We start from the raw sequence: 15,969 nt of genomic DNA, 5'->3' as shown, positions 1-15,969 counted from the left end.
GAAAGGCTAGAATCGCAGTCTCCACCCTCCATTTTACTAGCAAAACAGTGAAAACGGTTCACCCCAAGCCCGCACTGCCTCAGCAGTCCTGGCAGTGGTCCCCACCCACCACCCCGTGTGGCCACAGCGTCTGTGGGACCAGCCGTCTCCTCAGCTGCAGGAATCCACCAAGCGGTCAGGCGCTGCTTCCTCCCGTCAGGCTGGGCCCTGGCTGCGGCACCCCCTCTCACTGGTTCTCCTGACCATGCCCACGCACCCACAGTCCCTTACTATCTCTCCAAAATCCCCGCTGAGAGGGCCCTGCACTCCTGCGGGGCTGAGCCGGACGCTTCTGCCAGGCCGTCTCCAGTCCAGGCAGGCGCCCAGCACCCCTGCTGGTGGGCGAGCGTGTGTGGGAATCAGGATCTGTCAGCCTCGTGACTCAAGGCCAATTCACTATGCGACTGAACCAGCGAGGAGAACCCCAGCCGCCATTCAGGTCTCTAGCTGAACAGAGCGAGTCCACGTCACCAGAAGCCTGGCTCTCCAGTGGAAATGCACAAGCCTATCCACTGCCCAGTGCCCCAAGGCCACCCACCCGCGCTGGGGTCAGGGGAGGACCGGGCAAAGGGAAGAAAGCAGACTCGCTCGCAAATGTGGTTACTTCTCTTAGTGCTTGTTGGATTGGCCGCCGCTGGCTTGTGGCACATCCATCATGTTGAAAAGCAAGCCATGTCCATGGATTAAAAATTAATTTACTGTCCAGCCTGGCTGCCAGCTTGGGGCCTTGATTGAGTTTTGTTGTGACAGTGTGCGGAGCTCCGGGCATGATTCAGCCAGGCCCGAGGCCTCGGGGTCTGGGGAGAGGTTCGTGAGCTCTGTAACGCAGTTATGCCCCAGCACAGGAGGCTGCTCATCTCCAGACTCGCTCCGAATTCAGCCCGGGTTCTTCACACGTATGCGACTATAACGCGTTATTGATCTACTTCTCCAGAGATGTGCTCAACAGACTTGAGTCTCACAAGGGAGACAGAAGCACAGGATCCCACCAAGGGAAAGCCACTCTCTGGAGAGGCATGTTAATTAATTACGGTAAACATTTAATTGAGCAGCTACTACACGTTCCGTATGCGAATGACTGTGCCATAATCCCCACAGAGGCTTGCAGCGGTCTTCTGAGCTAATGGAACGTGCGTTTCCTCCGCCCCCGCCCCCACCCCCACCCCAGCCTCGGGCTGAGGAAAGTCTGCAGAGAGCCCTTTCCTGACGTCAGGACTATTTGCACAGGGCTGACCGTGCACCGGCCCATGGCCACGGCTCCTCACACAGGCCTCACAGCGTCCCCACTCTGCACGCGAGGAAAGCAGGTCCACCTGGTCAACCTGAACATTTCAGCCCGGATGGTCCAAAGGTACATCCAGCATCAGGACTCGGGGGGTCGTACCCCACACACACCCTCCGGACTCATGAGAATGTGTCCCTGAGAGACCCCCCCTGAGAGAGCCTCCCAAGTGCAAAGAGTTTCCTTGCACTTCCGAAGGCTGGTGCAGATGGCTGCATGTGTCCTCAACGGGGTCACCCTGGCCTCGTACAGGACTGTGCCTCATGGCCCCTCCCAGGGCCGCGTGTGCCCCCTTCCCACACAGCACCAGAATAGCTACCGCTGACCTGCGCTGCTTTGCCTTTGGGGGCGAACGTGTACTCTGTGAGCGTCTTCAGTGTTTGTGGTCACTGTCCCTAAAGACATGCGTGACGATGGGCCGCCACGGAGACTCAGCGAAGGGAAGGCTGCCTCGCACCGTGTTTTGATAAACAACGTGAAGGCTTGTGCCCGTTTCTCTAGGATTTGGTGTTCTCTTACCACATGGAGAAGCACTACTTTGACAGCTCAAAAATGGAATTATTTGTAATTATATTTTTCTGCTCATGAGAATTTGAGAATTCACCCTACACGGGGATAGCAGGAACAACTAAAAAGGTAAGGTTTTCCACGGTGGCATTATTCAGCAAAGCGATACAGCCTCCGCTTGTCTACTTCGTACTTTTAAAAACAAAATTAACAACACAGTTCATATTCCGAATATACCAGGAAATCTTACATATTAAAAATAAATAAATGGGCAAAAGTTAAATTTAAATTACTAATAAATGCATGAAAATATATTCGACCTCTCTAGCAATCAACAACTTGCAAATCCAAACCATGAGTTCCCATCAGACGTGCAAAGACGACAGGCCGAGCCGCCCAGGGCTGCCAGGTGGGCAGTGTGCCCCTCACACAGGCTGGTCCGCCCAGCAGGGGGCAGCGAGGAGCAGTGACACAATGACCGTGGGCGTGTTCTCCACTAAGTCACCAGGATTCCCTCACCTGCTCAAGGAGGCGGACAGTAGAATGTCCATCACAGAAAACAGAAAAAAACCCAACAGGGAAATCCATCAGCCCAAATACACCTCCAAAACATAATGCAAGGTATGGGGTCGTGTGCCCAGTGTGGATATTTGTGAAAAAATCTACATTAAAAACATCGTGGGTTCTCCCAGGAGAGAGAGACAGGTGGAGAGAGAGTCACAAGCAAAGCATATTTAAAAACTTGGAAGGCTACATAAGGATATAATGGCCCTAAGGCCCTAAGGATATAATGGGTTTAAAGGTGGGCATTGGGGTAGATTCTACAAATTAAAGAGGAATTTAGCTTTCTTTGTAATGCTCGACTTACTTTTAAAGGGCAGTATGTACAACTGAGCTGGTCTCTCCAATAAATCAATGACGTGGGGAAAAGGTGTTTGCAACTAAAGGACACTAAAAAGACATGGCAGTAAATGTACACGTGAAGCTTGGCTGAATCCTGGCTCAATAAAAATAACAAAGTATTAAAAATATCCTCGGGACCACTGAAAATTGTCAAATATGGGCTGGAAATTGGATGATATTGTGGAATTACTATGAATTTTTAGGTCTGATCATGATACTGCGGTTACATAAGAAATAACTTTATTTTTAGATGATGTATGCTGAAGTAATGAAGAAGGGCAATATTTGGAACTTTGAAACAGTCCAGTAAAAAGTAGATGATAGACTGACTGATAGATATAGGTAGGGAGGTGGAGAGGGAGCGAGGGAGGGAGGTAGATGACAGACAGATAACAGATACAGACGACAGATGATAGAAGATCAACGGACAGACAGAAGACAGATTGATTGAAATTTTCTGCTGCCGAGAGGGAAGCAGTTGGATGCACACTCACAAACACTGTGAACTGTGAAAGACACCTACGCCAGGCGTTGCGTCTGAGAGCAAAGGACAGGTGCCTACTGTGCGGACACCGCTGAGGGCGCAGGCGCAGGACTGGGGCAGCTGTCCGACGCAGCCAGCTCCGAGCGTATGCTTTGCTCTGCGTCCATCCCTCACCCTTCCAGTTCTAGCACCCCAACTTCCGTCTGGGAAATGACTGCTCTCCTGTTCAATCCAGAGAGGGCACATGACCCATCCCCGACCAAAGTGCCATCTGTCCTCAGCCAAATAGTTGTTCAAGGAACAATGTCTTGGGTTGATTGCCAAGTTGGTCCCATCAGAGACAATCTGGGGACTTCTGCTCAACTACCAGAAGCAACAGCCTTTCTTCTCCCCACTCCCCGCCCCCCAAGTTACTAGGAAGAGAAGGCTCGCCTTGAGCTGCTGGCCACCACATGGAAAGAGCCTCTGAGATAAAGCTGGCCCAGGAGAAAGGCGGGGGGAAAGAGACTAAGTCCCGATGACCTCCCTTCAGCCTCGAGACCCAGCCATGCCTGACTTCCTGCCCGCAGTCATCACCCTGCTTTATTTAAGTCAGACAGAGTCTCCTGCTCAGGAACAAGACACCATCCTCTGAACCATTGGAACAGAGAAAGGTACTGTGTCTGTCCTCACGCGCTTCTCCTCAGGATGCCAGGCACTGCATTTAGGACCCACCCCCAGCCAGGAGGACCCGTCTTAACCTACGTCTCTACGTCAGCAAGGACCGTTTGAATACGGGTGTACTCACAGGTACGAGGGCTTCGGATTGGAATGTGCGTGCCGAGGGGACAAACAGCCCATTTTAGCTACCACCACGCAGCTCTCATACTGAGAAAGTCAGTCTCAGAGCAAAGCCCACACTTCAGAAGACAGAAGGAAAGAGAAACCAGCTGGATGTACGGGTGATCTCACGGATGTGTTACATCTCAGCGTCCCTCCCTCAGCCCCTCCAAAACAATCTTTCTTATTTAAGCCAACTTGAATGGGCTTTCTATCATTTCTAACAAAAGCATCATAACTAAAATGGGTATGGAGCTTCCCAAGTTACAGATCTCATGAGGGTAGGATGGTCTCCCCAAAGCAGGGCAGCTTTCCAGGCATAGTGACCAGCAACTCGAGCCACCTCTGGTCTCCTCTCGGTAAAGACACAGAGCAGGTGGGCCTGGTCGGATCTGCTCAGGGACGGGGAGGGCGCCCCTCTACCACCTCAACACCCTTGAGCCCTTTGTACCTGGTACTTCCCGTCCCCGGGGGCTTTGCAGCTTTTCATAATGTGTGGCCACATCGGAACAAACTTCCCAGAGGCTGACGGAACTGCAGAAAGAAGTTCAGGCAAAATGCTTCCTTCCAAAGCGCTGAGATGACAACTGGATTTGTAGCTTTGTAATGTAAATGACCTTGAAAACTCCAGCAGCATATAGCAATGGAAGACTGCTCACGAAGGGATGGAGAAGCGATGTTTTAGTCACATCCAACTGTTTAGTGATCTTGCTAATAATGCAAGACACGGCCCTTTGGGAAACAGAGGGAGGGAGGGTGTGTGTGTGTGTGTGTGTGTGTGTGTGTGTGTGTGTGAGAGAGAGAGAGAGAGAGAGCGCGCTCACACGCGGTTGATCCTCCACCCCAGATTTTCATCAGAGATGACGGGTCTTTGTCTAAAAGCCAGAAGTTAACAGCATCTTGTTAATGAAGTTTCTATGTTTTTCTGTTTGTTTGTTTTGTTTTTTAATTACTTTGTGGGAAGTTACCTTCAAATTATGGCACCACACTGGCAAAACTGGAAAAAAAAGGTATTTTTCCAACAGACTAGTCTTCCTTCACTCACATATTCATGCAGTCCTTCACTCGCTCACACAGCGCTTACTCCTGTCAGAGAGACGTCCTAGGTCTCTCTGGGAAGCTGAATAAACAAGGCCAGTGTGGGCCCTCATGAAGGTCCGTCCCAGGGAGCAGCAGACCCCAGCAGACAGACAAGCGAGGCTACAGGTGGCATGGAGTGCCATCAACTGGGGTAACCGCATCACAGAATCAGTGGTCACGACCAGGAGTGTCAGTTCCCCATCTCGTCCTGGCTGAAGCAAAGCTGCCTGCAGGGACCGCGTCGTTATTGGCATCCGAGTTCCTGGGGAAAGACCCTCTAAAGGCAAAGGAACCTAACGCCCCCAGACTATAGAGCAGTGCTCATGCATCTCAGTTGCCTACAGTAAATCCAGGAAAATGACTCAAGCAGAGTTTAGAACGCCACAGTTCTGGATTAAGGGGCCTGGGGCATCTTAATGTGAAACAGGAACCGCGTGGGCACTTCTCTCCTTAGTGACTGATTAGCGTGCATCCCTAATCTAACAAAGCCACGTCGTCATGGGAACCAGACACAGTCCAAGGCCACAGGTTAAAAATTAAGCTCCACCTGTGGTGACGTTCCTTATCAATCTCTCCGCATCCAAAGCCTTCCACCTGCACAGGCAGCTGGAAGATAGTGTCTGCCCGCGGCACACGCTCTGTTGCCTGGTTACTAACTGGTGACACGGACAAGCCCTGGCTGGGCACGGTGACTGCCTGGACAGCGCTGGGAAAGAGGTGGCCCTGCACAAAGTCCCGTCACTGGCCTCTGCGCCCACCAGTCAACACGGGCCGGCACTGTCACCCCAGAGGCTCCTGCAGGCGCTGCTGACCCCACTCACGACAGCGATTCACTGCGATGTGCCCATGACTGAGTGACTCATCAGGAAAAGGGAAAGGGAGGGCTCCTGGATCCTGCAGCAGCAGGCTGTGAAGGGACGTCAGAGCAGCCATTCCAGGCCCCTCCCGGCTTCTGCGGCTTGCGGCCCCACCCCTGGCGTCCCTCCACTCGTGGGTCACCCCCTCGACCCCCATCTCTGTCTCCAGCTTCACATGCGTTCTCCCTGGTGCATGGCCAGCTCTGGGCCCACATTTCCCCCTTTTCATAGGGACACCAGTCATATTGGACAAGGACCCACCCTAACGATCTCGTTTTAACTTCACTGCTTCTGGAAAGCCCCTCTCCAAATAAAGTCACCTTCTGAGGTCCTGGGGTTAGGACTCCAGCCCTTTGTGGGGATACAATTCAGCCCCAAGTAGACCTCGAAGTGACCCAGGTGGGCCACCCTGTACAGCCAGTGAGCACAGGGACACCTGCGAGTGGGGGCTGTGTGGCCAGGCGGGGCCTGCGAGCAGCAGCCTGAGGCCCTAGGCCCACTGGAGAGAGGCCTGTGAGCGCCCCGCGCGTGGGGGCGGGGGGCGGTGCTCTTGCGGGGGGCGGGGGGCGCGGTGCTCTCGCAGAGGGGGCCAGTGCTCTCGCAGGGGGCACCGAGCGTGCCCTTTACACCAGCCTCCTGGGAAGCAATAACCTTAGATGACACTGAGAACTGATCCTGACCACAAGGCTTCAGGAAGCCGGGCTTCTGAACGGTGAGTGTGAGGTACAGACTCCGAGTGGCGCCTTTCCACGAGTGAAAGGTGTGGAGACCACACAGTGAGAGTGCACAGCTCTGCCTGCCTGCCTTAGTTGAGCCTAACTGTAGGTGTGTCGAGACAATGGGAAAACAGCACCAGGCCCGTGAACTCTCATTGCATGATTAAGGCCCTCAGGCAAAAACGAGAGCAAACACAGAGGAATGTGACTGGGATTCCCAAAATATCGGCTGAGCTCCTGGATCAAGCCCTTCCTGAAGCTAGTGACTCTGCAACAACACCAGTCAGTGAACTCCCTCCCCGTTCTGCATGAGCTGGTTTGAGCTGGTTTTCTGTCATGGGCAAGCTAGAGAGCCCTGACGCGACGCTGGCACAGGGCACCACGAGCCTAAAGACCTTTCTAGAATACAGCCATACCAGCAGCCTCGGGCATCTACCCCACAGAACAAAAGGAGCAAAGGCCAACGGCTCTGCCCAGAGACCAACGTGAAGCAGGTGTTCTCGAGACCCTCGTGGCAGTGCTGAGGTCGGAGCTTCACGGCACCTCCGCAGCCGCTGCCGAACTCACCGGCCCTCTCCCTGCCTCCGCGCTGGCTGGCTGCACACGAGCGTCACTGCGCGCCAGCCTGCGGCAGGGACAACGGGCCAGCACCCGTGTGTTTCCCGACAGGCCCAGGACAGCACCGACGGCTGTGTGCCTACATTCGGCACCCACAGAGCCCGTTCCAGACTGACTTGTCTGCTTTAAAAAAGGCAACTTAAAATACATAATCACTTTAGTCATGAAAGGTAATGACATTAAGAGCCACTGTCACTAGACATTTCTGCACAAACACCGTTAGGCCGGGACAGTGCGTCCTGAGGCCCCGACCAGAAGGGAGCCTGGAGCCCGGAAGGGGCCTGACCACCGTCTAGGGTTTGGCCCCAGACCACAGCACCGCCTGCAGCTCACCGGGCACAGCTCTGAGGTCACTGGGGGTGGGGTTCCCCAGACATCACAAGTTCTGCCACGTCTGGGTACCAACTACTGACCTCCCCCTTTTCCTAGACAAGTGTGTGTGTTCCGTGGATATAAAGATACTGAGAAAGGAAACTCATATCACTAGCCTGACACCATTGGTTAGCGTGCTCGTTATAACTGTTTCTAACAAATAGTTCTAATTTTCTCCAGCAAACGTGACCGTATCTGGGTTTCGCTGACTGTGTCTCTCTCTTTTGTTACCTGTAGAACACTCCAGAAATACTGGATTGGTTGGTGGATTAAGGCAATGCCTTCAGCAGGCTGACAGAAAACTGCCCACAGAGACTGAGGAGACACACTCGCTCCCTCGGCGAGCCTGCTCACGGCTTGGATGTAAGCATCTCAGCTCCAGGAGCTTAGGGCACTGAGTGAACACTTCCTGCCTGCCAACCCCAGGGCGGGGGCACACGACTTATCGAAGAGGGGACCGAAAGAGCAGATGGTGTGGCCCACGTTCCCAGATACTGGGAGGTCCCCTTCCTTCCAGTCCAATGATTCCTGGCACCAGCAAATATTGACTGAACACCCATAATGGACTAAGTCAGGAGGTCAGACTACCTACGCGCACGTGCATGCACCCACATAAACATGCACAGAAAGGTCCAGAAGGACCAAACTGATGGCGCTGCTCAGCTGGTGGAGAGGAGAGACTCAAAGACACTTGAGGTTTTACAAATGGAATATATTAAGTTGGTGCAAGAGTAATTGCAATTATTTTTAACATTTTAAACCGCAATTACTTTTGCACCAACCTAATATCAATTTGCTGCCCGAGTAATGAAAAATGAATCTGAAACGCTCCCGCACAGGGTCTGCACGTGCCCGGACACAGACAGAGAGCACGTGTACGCGCACACATGCACACACCCCATTTCTGGACATGCATCTGTTTCCTAACACAGCAAAACTGTGCCGCATGTGCGTTTGCACACACACGGGAAAGGTCTGGAAATTCTGAGAAGAAACATCAAAATGTGAACAGTGATTGGGGTTAGCAGCCAGTGGGGTCAGGAAGAGGAAAGCCACACAGGGCACGCTAACCTTCTACCTGACACCGTCAGCTGCCCTCGAGGTCTGATAAGGAAAATACTTTAAAGATGTTCCCACGACCTCTGAGCACGTGCTGCTGATGACAGAGCTCCAGCTCAGCGCTGTAAATAAACAGCTCACTGTCTTATGTGCACAGAGGGCTCCAGAGCCTGCTTGGATGGAGATGACCATACTGAGAACAGCGGTCATCACAGATCGGGGGATAAAATGTTGCCCTCCGCGAGCTCCAACCTCCGCGACCGTGAGTGGGGCTGTGTCGGAGGCAGTTTTAGCTTCTTCAGGCTGAAGGGCCTCTCAGAGAGCCGCCTCTGAGTCACTGGCTGGGATCCGCTTCTGTAGGTCGTGAGGATCTGTTTTCTAAGTGCTTTCCCTTCATGGTGAAATAACCCAAACACCACCACTCCCTTCCAAAGTGAGAGCAAGAGCTAAATTCAAATGCAGTAACTTAAAGATGCGTCTGCAATTACAAGCAGCCCACAAGCTATCAAAAAAAAAAAAAAAAGATCAGCGCGTTCCGGATAGGAAAGATTCGCACACAGGCCTAGCCCTCGTCTCAGCAGCTTTCAACCCCAGAACGAGGGAAATAACAAGCATCCATAACCTGCTCTCCAAATAACCTGCCTATTACCCCCAGAGAATGTTGCCTTCTGTCTCCCCAGGCCGCGTAGAATGAATGAACTGGGAAAAATTACATGCAAATAACTACCAGCATCACTCGGTGAGACCCATCCAGTGCACAAGTGTTCCTCATGGCACATGTTGAGGGCATGCAAATAAACATCTGCTTATAAATGACATCCATCGGAGAAACTGCTACTATGATACTGATAATGATCAAAAATAAAGGGTTTGGGAATATTTTCGAGGCATGTCCCCCCTGCAAGGAGCCTGCCTTTACTAATTAAATGATGACTTTTTTTTTTTTTTTTTACTCTATAATGATGGGAAACGAATGGTTACCAAACGTATATTCTATATCGGAAACAGCTGTGTTTCACATACAGAAGAAGAACCCATAAAACAGAAATCACAAGATTGAGTGCAAATTTAAGTCTGCTGAACACATACTGGCTGGGGCCACTCCTCCCATCACCCTCAGCAGCCCCACCATCACCACCGTCACCACCGCCACCATCATCGCCACCACCACAATCACCACCGTCACCACCATCACCATCATCACCACCATCCCCACCATCACCATCGCCACCATCACCACCATCCCCACCATCATCCCCACCATCACCATCACCATCACCACCATGATCACCACCATCCCCACCATCATCACCACCATCCCCACCATCACCATCGCCACCATCACCACCATCCCCACCATCATCCCCACCATCACCATCACCATCACCATCATCACCATCATCACCACCATCACCACCATCCCCACCACCATCCCCACCATCACCATCACCACCACCACCACCATCACCACCACGTCCCTTATCACCACCCCACCAGTATGCTTACTGGAGTATGAGGCTCAGTCCCGTTTGTTTCTATCAGGAGCAACCCCCAATGCCAAGGCCAGACAGACGCACCAAAGGTCTAGCTGGTTCTCATTCTGCTTCATGATCTAAATGTCTCACTGACAACACGTGCCTGGCCAGCCCCCGCCAGGCAGAAAGAAGCGGCTATGGTCCTTACCACCAACCATCACGTCGTGATCACATGGGCTGAGAGAACGAACGTCCCACCGGGTCTGCGTCCACACAGGAGCCTCAGACCAAACACCGTGGAAAGGGATGAGCGAGCGCCCTGCCTGGATTTCTCTCCTGGACTCTGTACCTACACACTTTTCTTAAAAACAGAGTTTCTGTGCAAAACTGAATCGGAATCTTCCCCCAAATCAGATTCTCGTTCAACCTTTCCTGTCACAAGAACTGGTGCCCTCCTGCACTATATCGTCCTCGCCCGAACCTGAAAGCCACGCTTGTCATCTCTCGTCACCATCTCCCACCCCAGTTCCCATGATGACTGACAGGTCCAACGGCCCCAGTTCATCTGGAATCTCTCCGATGCCCCCTCTTCCATCACTAACACCCTGCCCTAGCCACCTCTGCCACTCATCTGGACACAGTGGCCTCCCCATTCTCCTCACTGCCACATGTGCTTCCATCTCCACTCAGAATTCGGTGTGATCATTTTAGAAGGCAAATTTGATCATGTCACTCTCATACCTAAAACCTGTCACTACTGGCTGGCCTTGGCTCTTAAGATTTAAAATCAAGATGCTAGCACAGCCTGTGAGGTCCTACATGAGCAGCCCACCCACCGCCCCACGCCTATGGCCAGACAAGCACTTTTCACGCATCACGCTCCGTCCTGCCTCGGGGCCTTTGCACTGCTTTGCCCCACAGCACTGCTGTCTCCACGAGGGTTCAGACAGCACCTGCTTTGGCCACCGGGCTGTCCCCCCAGCTAACTGACATACAGTTGGCACTTGAGCAACACGTCTTGAATAGACCATTACACAGTGACGGAATGGACGGAAGGAAGAAAAAACAACTTACCTAAGTTCCACAGCTGGGTTCCTGGTCTCAGGACAGGAAGGGGAAACTCCCAGGTGGGTCTGCCAAATGTTGGATCTGCCAAATGTGTCTTCTGGACCCACAGGCTTCAGGTGTGATGGGTCGTTTCTAAACTGTAGGAGGAAGCATATGATCTTTGGTCACAAAAGAACAGCCTGTAAAGTTGGCTTTTCTGCCCCTCTCACCTTCCTCCACGCCTAAGACACAGGAAAAATCAGGGAATATGCTACCATGTTCCAACTCATAGTACTGGGGGCTGAGTGACAAAGCTGTCACTTACGTCATGGTCCCAGCCTGCCGGCTCTTTCCCTCCAACCAAACTTCCTGGTGTAGAACAAAGCAGAGACACACACACACCCGACACACAGCTCTCCTGACTCTGTGAGTAGAATTCCCTGTCCCTTAATGTCCCAGGAGAAACTGCATAGAAGGCTAATGATCTCTCTTTGTATGTCTGCAACATGGCCTGGCTGATGAGAACGAGGGACGGAACGGCAGCCACTAGTCAACACCCAGCTTGCTCTGTGCACAACCTTAGCTGCATAAACACGGCTGCCAGCCAGGGCACCGCGAGACATGTTACAACAGGTGAAATCAACCGAGCACCGAGCAGCGTGCTGCAGGGGCCGACTCGCAGGAAATTCCCACCTTGCCAGCAAATATTTAAAAACAGAAACTCCCATATTTCAGGAGAACTTCAAGTTGACATAAACAATCAAGATACCAGAAGTTCTTTTCTTTCTCTCTTATTGTTCATGAAATGTTGTTAAACCTCTTGGAATCACAGAATCAGATGGTGAGTGGAACTGCTACAGGTTTCACTGGAGTGCCAGTGTCCACGGAGGCAGCAGGGGCTAGTGGGAGAGCAAATAGCACATCAGGAGTCAGCGTGAAACGTGGAGTTCAGGAACAGTCTGAAGCACCAAAATCCAACTTATTTCAATACAGCAAACATTTGCTGAGTCCTGCGAAGCTCCTGGCAGTGGCTGGAGCCAAAGAGAAATGAGAGTGAGTCCTTCCAGGACACACGGTCTGACAGGAGGCCAGAGCCTCCGCACACCATTTTAATTCAAGCTAGACTTTAATAAGATTTAGAACGATGTGCAAAGGTGATGTGAGGGAAAGATGTCTAGACAGGAGATCGGGGTTTATTTCCTGAGACAGTTCATGACAGAGCTCAGGACCCCAAGGAAGCAGGGGGAGCTCGCCGCAGTGAAGCTCCTACTGAAACAGAGGAGTCGGTCAGCAGAGACCCCTGCTCAGGCGCCACACACACGCAGGCAGGTGGGCACTCCCCGTACCAGACGGCCTGCATGACTGCCCCATCTACGTAACAGGAAGGGCTGTTCTCGACTTAGGACACTGATAATTCAAAAAGAGCAATGCAGGCATATCACTTAGGATTACTGAGGTAATTTAAAGAAGAAACCACTAGAAGGCTTACAAGTCAGTTAAAGGGACAATGGGAAGAAGACAAGAGATGGCGGGTTTTATTATACTGTTGATTTCTTCATTGTGTGTATGTACTTTAAACTTAAAAACAGAGTTGGAGCTCAAAAGGCAAGCTTATGTCTACTTTGGAAACTCCCCGAAGTTTCACACTAACTCACTCAATAAATAGGCTTCTTTCCTCTAAATTACATGAAACAAACAGCTATCAAATAACATCATTTTTTTAATCTATACACCTCCTAAAATCCTGATGTGACCCCATCAGTCCAGCTGGACACGTGGGAATGACGGCTGGAAGCAATGAAAGGCATGGAGAGGTGTCTACACACATCCGACGGGCCGAACGGAAAGTGAACTGAAGCAGAGAGACTTCCAGAAGAAGCCAGCCCAGCAGAAGCACTGCCTGTGTGTTGACATTGTCCTTCTAAGGAATCCTGTCCTCTCAGACAAACAGTTAAGGATGCCATAAAAATAAGAAAACAGAAAACCATGATAACTTACTAGTTATGCAAATCTTTCTCTATTCTGTGGAAAACACTTTCGGTGGGACATGCTTCCCAGCCTCTCGATGCATTCAGCTGCACAATGTGCGTAAATTCACCTCGTCTCTCTGGCTCTGAGTCTGTCCTTCTTCAAGCATCTTCCACCCTGGGCTCTGGGCCCCGTCCCTGGCCACTCACAGACGGGGCTAAGCGGGCCTCAGAGCTTTCCACCCCACCAGGCTGCCCGGAGAGCCTGTTAATGATTATAAAGCACGGAGAACTACTCTATATGGTTACACGTGCGGGGTGACTATTACTAATTCAAAAGGGGTCCAGAGAGACGAGGCCTTTGTGGGGACGTGCATGACCAACTCTCATGACGCCGCAGTAGATCTGAATGTGGGGCTCAGCTATCACTTCAGACAAAGGGTTAATTCACGGAGCTGTTTGGGCAGATCTGGCAGCAAGCAGTGATTTATTGATGTCCATTTTATATGCAGCCATCACATGCCAAGCCACATAACACTGCCCACCTGCTCTGCCCTGCAAACAGGTTCATCACCGTGCACAAAATTAATTGTTCTGCCTGAGGGGAGAGCCAGTCCTTGCTACTCAGCATCCGGCAGGAATAGACTCCACCTACTTCCTGTAAGATTCTCCCCACACAGGAAAAACGAGAAAGAACCCACTGGTCTTAGAGCCAGCATGAGTCTCCTGACATCATCATGTGTATTATCTCCACCAGTATCGGACTTGGAGGAAACAAAAATGTTACAATTATCGTCAGCATCTAATTCTATTCATAGAAAACCTTCATGACGTTAAACATGGCCTCACTGACCAGGCTTACAGAATTGGCAAATGCTGCCCCAAATCGAACACGAAGCGAAGAGTAAAACCTCCCACTGGAAACATCACGACCCTGAAGCCGTACTGCTTTTAACAGCAGTTCTTTCTGGGATGCCAACTGAGCGCGGCCAAACTGTTTCACTCGGGTCAGAGCCTTCCTGAGGGGTACAACGCAGAGGACAAATGCTGGGCTGGACCCCCTGCCTGCGTGCAGGTTAACCTGTGGTCTTTCGTCCCGAGCGACTTCGTACTGTGACTGCCCTACGCACAGCCTACCCCATGAACGGCCCTCGGTGCCAAGGACCCTTCCTAAGCGCACTGGCCTGGGCAGCCACAGTGACTGCAGCATGACCAAGACCCAAAGGCTGTGACGCCAGGACTGCTCGCAAACTCCACGGCTGCCAAACAAAGCATGCTGTCTCCCGGTCCCCCCTCAAGCCAGTGGCACCCAGAGGTCGGCTTCCCGGCCTGTGTGCCTCGGCCACATCTCCCTGGCCCAGCAGACTGTCGTCCCCAGCTCCACAGCGGGTACTTACAAGCTGGGACGGGCATTCTGGTGGATCAGACAGGCCAGCCCAGGCCACTCACACAGCACCAACCTTCTACCCCCACCGGAGGCCCATGCAGGGCTTCGGGAAGACTGTTTACTTATTCATGGACGGCCCCAGCTGGCCAGGAACTGCTTTGTGTCAGCTGAATAGGATGGTAATTCAATCCCCAAACGGGAACTGCTCGGCACATGGCACAGCTGTCATCATGAGTCACGCAGATAAGGGACACGGCTCCAGGGCCACTGGTGAAACCTGTGTTTGGACAATGCGCAGCGTTACAAGGCGCTGCCTCCTCTTCCTCAGCCACACTCCCGCCCTCTAAATCTCGCCACCCCACTCACATTCTCGTGGGAATCACGGCTGGGACCACACCCTTGGGAGAAGAAGCAGGGAGGCAGGAAGTGCTCCCTGATCTGTTGAAGAAAGTGTGAGCACCAGGGACAGAGAAGATGGGAATGCTTGAGAATCAGCAAGAAAACTGCAGGACAGGAAAGCCAGCATCACGGGTGTACGTGGTTAATGCTGTCAGCGGCGGGGTCTCCAGCACCCCCAGATGATGGCATTAATTAAGAAGTCACAGGATCCAGAGAATGGCCTGACACTTAGGGCTGAAAGGAACCAAATCAGGTGGTGAAGCCAAAGTCCTCTGGTCCCCAGAGAACATACTAGAAGAGGTCCATCTCCACTCCGTTCCCGCCATGCTCCGGCCTCCTGGTCACATGTCCTTGAGGATTCAAAACCAGATTTCTCTGTTTCAGCCACATGAAGCCCTCCTCCCTCCCACGCCCTCTACAAGCCCCTTCTCTACTCCCCTCCTTCCCCATGGAGCTGGGACTCTGCCCTCAGAACCGCCTTTTCCAGTGAATCCTGACCTGTTTTTCCTGTTGTTCTCCAGATGGCACAACCCACCCCAAAGGCAGCCCACAGACCACGTTCTCTGCTCGTACCACACAGGATGCTGGTGAGGGCTGTGAAAACCCACTCCCAGGCAGGCCCGTCGCCCAAGACCGAAAGCTCTGTGAGCATCCAGACCATGCCGACCCTGTTCTGTGCAGCATTCTAAGCACCCCACAGAACGCCCGGCCACAGTAACTAGTCAAAGAGCTGTTGAAATACCAAATGAGTGAAGTCTTCAACTTCAGTGTGGCCCTGAAATACATATCCATCAGGGTGGGCCAGGTTACGGCGCAGTAGCAAAGAGCCCTCAAGTGTCAGCAGCTGACAGTGACAGGTCTCTGTCCCACTCATACTCTGTGTCTGTGGAGTGTCAGCTGTCACTCTGGTCACAGTGTCCTCACTCCACGACCAGGCTGAGGGAGCAGAAGTGGGAAA

At 52.2% G+C, this 15,969-nt stretch overlaps 1 protein-coding gene across 3 annotated transcripts in view; it reads right to left on the bottom strand.

Annotated features, from left to right (window-relative positions):
- Positions 1-14,757, bottom strand: part of RIMBP2 (RIMS binding protein 2) — a 120,545-nt gene extending 105,788 nt beyond the window's left edge. For all 3 annotated transcript variants that reach the window (XM_033098171.1, XM_033098174.1, XM_033098175.1), the window contains exons 1-2: positions 14,623-14,757; positions 11,286-11,416 (exon numbers count right to left, since the gene is read on the bottom strand). The gene's annotated coding sequence lies outside the window, so the exon portion shown is untranslated. The remainder of the gene's footprint in view (positions 1-11,285; positions 11,417-14,622) is intronic.
- Positions 14,758-15,969: the final 1,212 nt, after the last annotated feature.

The sequence above is a fragment of the Rhinolophus ferrumequinum genome, chromosome 25 (assembly GCF_004115265.2).
Source record: "Rhinolophus ferrumequinum isolate MPI-CBG mRhiFer1 chromosome 25, mRhiFer1_v1.p, whole genome shotgun sequence".
Classification (NCBI taxonomy): Eukaryota; Metazoa; Chordata; class Mammalia; order Chiroptera; family Rhinolophidae; genus Rhinolophus; species Rhinolophus ferrumequinum.
The sequence above is the reverse complement of the archived record's forward strand: the minus strand, read 5'-3'. Positions and strand labels throughout refer to the sequence as shown.